The following is a 2,678-nucleotide window of genomic DNA, read 5'->3' on the forward strand; positions in this document are numbered from 1 at the left end:
TAGATCATAAAAGGAAATATACACCTACTGACATATAAAAGATATGAAAATGGATCTTGGTGTTGATATAACTTACATGCTAATTTGGAGGGCTAAAGAAATGGCTTTGATTTCTTTGAGGGGGGCGCCTGGAGGATCGTATAGGAAACTACCTGAGTATTTGTATTTGTTGGGTATTGGGTATTACATATCCAGCATCTCATATACACTTGGAGAAAATGAATGAAGATAGGTTTATGTACCTATTTGTTGCATTGGATCCTTTCATGAAAGGATTTGACAATTATAGATCTGTAGTTGTAGTTGATGGGAGTCACCTTTGAGGGCCTTATAATGGAACTTTTGTAGCAGCAAACACGACAAACGGTGTAGGTATAAAAACATGTATAAATACATATATCAATCCCGAGTGAATGTTATACATAATTATTTGTATATACTTATAATTTACAATTTAGTAATTGTATATATATGTATGTGTAGGACATATCTTCCCACTAGCATATGTTATCTTAGATTTAGAGAACGATGCCTCTTGGACTTGGTTCTTTGAACAACTAAGAAAATAGTATGGGAAAAGGAACAATATGTGTATTGTGTATGATAGGAAATAGGGCATTATAAAGGCTATTACACAAGTGTATAATGATGTGCAACACTATGCTTGCATGTGGAACTTGTTCAGACAAGGTACAAAAAATTCCATGAAAAACTAAGTCCAGTATTCTATACAATGGCAAAGACATGCAATCAATCAGATTTTGACAGGCAAATGAAAATAATAGAGAAGGTTGATATACGAGTAAAGGAATACTTGAAGTTAGCTAGATATGATAAGTGGTCTAGGATTTATGCACCAGTTCATGGTGGTTGGTTAATGACATCGAATATCGCCGAAAGTATAAATGCAACATTAGTTTCAACAAGAGAATTGCCAATTTATGATTTTCTGGAAGAAGTTAGGCTGATGTTCGGCAGATGGAATTGTGATAACAAAAAAGAGGCATCATTCACATTTACTCCATTGATTGAAAATATTCAGGAGATACTCAAAATCAATGAAGAAATGAGTACGCGGCTGATGGTATGGTTTCTATATATTTGTATAAATTTGTACTTAATAATTAGTTTTCCTTTATTTTGTATGTATGGGTTGTCTGTCAACTGAATATGTTCACAACGTGAATGATAAAGGTAGAAATTATATAGTTTGTCTTCAGAAGAAAAAAATGTACTTGTGGAAGCTTTTATTATGAAGAAATACCATGTGAACATGCTTAGTCTGTTATGAAGTTCATGAGTTTAGGACCAAATAAGTTTTGCTCGAATTTATACAAATCGAAAACATTGTTGAAGACTTATGATTTTCCAATATATCCATTACCAGATAAAATAGAGTGGTTTGTACCTAGATACATAATGGCTGAGTTAGTTCTGCCTCCAATATTCAAAAGGCCTCCTGTAAGATCAACAAAAAAGTTTTGTGACAAATCAGCAAGAAACTTTTGAATGTAAAGGGACAAATACATGTAGTACCTATGGCGTTGCAGGTCACAATAGGCATTCTTGTAGGAATCAGCCTCAGAAAGTTTAGAAAAGATTCCATTTGAATTGTGTATGGTGATTTTATACATTTAATATTGCCTCACTTTTGCCACTTGAATATTATATGAGTTGTATTTGATACATAATCATGATTGATATTTCAATTTAGTTTTAAAATGATATTTCAATATATTTCATTCGGTTTTAGACTGTGTATACAATCCTAAACAAACCTATAAATGAATTTAACACGTACCCCTTTTGTATAACTATTTCTGATAGGTGTTATACGAACAATGAAGTTGTGAAAGTTCAACTTAGATATCATCTGATATTTTTTGATCACCTTGTATAACTAAGTTTGACGAATTTAAAAATCAAAAGGTGACATTTGTAGAAATAGTGAGTCCACTAGATACTTCAATTGGATTGTATAATTGCATATGACATATAAACTAACGAATAAGCTAAAAAGATAATTGATATAATTTTTTTTTATTTGTATACATTTATTGTCAATTTGTATTCTATAGTAATGATTGTGTTTGTATAATGACTTCTCAATTAAGTTGTATAAGTTTTCATAAATTATTGTATAATCTGCCAAACTAGTCATTTTTGTAAATTAGTATATATCAGTTTTTATAGTCATGATTTTTTTTTATATAATATAAGAAACATCAAGTAATAAAAAGGCAAAACTGAATTCATTATACAAAGTAATAGGGCTACTACAAAATTCCAAAAACATAAAAATAATACAATAAAACTAAAGGATTGTGATATATTCACTACTATCAACATCAACATGAGATCTGATTGGCTTGTCCGGTGCCTCACTGTCATTGATCGCCTCAACTTGAATTTTGAGCATGCCATAATTCTACAATAGTGTCACATATCTACTAAGCATTAAATCAGGATCAAATGGATCTGCTGGAATACCATTTCCATTACCCAAGAACTCTGCGTATGCTGAAATGTATACACCATAATCCCTATATACAAATACATAAATATGTAAGGTGTTTGCCAATTGTTGAATTATGAAAAAATAATAAGTGTATAATAACTTACACGCTACCTTGAGGTTGCTGAGGGATATCGTTCACATAAACGATGTGAAATGAATC

At 31.1% G+C, this 2,678-nt stretch overlaps 1 pseudogene; it reads left to right on the forward strand.

The window, feature by feature from the left end:
- Positions 1–877: 877 nt before the first annotated feature.
- Positions 878–1,594, forward strand: LOC125863091 (uncharacterized; annotated as a pseudogene).
- The last annotated feature ends 1,084 nt before the right edge of the window (positions 1,595–2,678 follow it).

Source organism: Solanum stenotomum, chromosome 4 (genome assembly GCF_019186545.1).
Source record: "Solanum stenotomum isolate F172 chromosome 4, ASM1918654v1, whole genome shotgun sequence".
Classification (NCBI taxonomy): domain Eukaryota; kingdom Viridiplantae; phylum Streptophyta; class Magnoliopsida; order Solanales; family Solanaceae; genus Solanum; species Solanum stenotomum.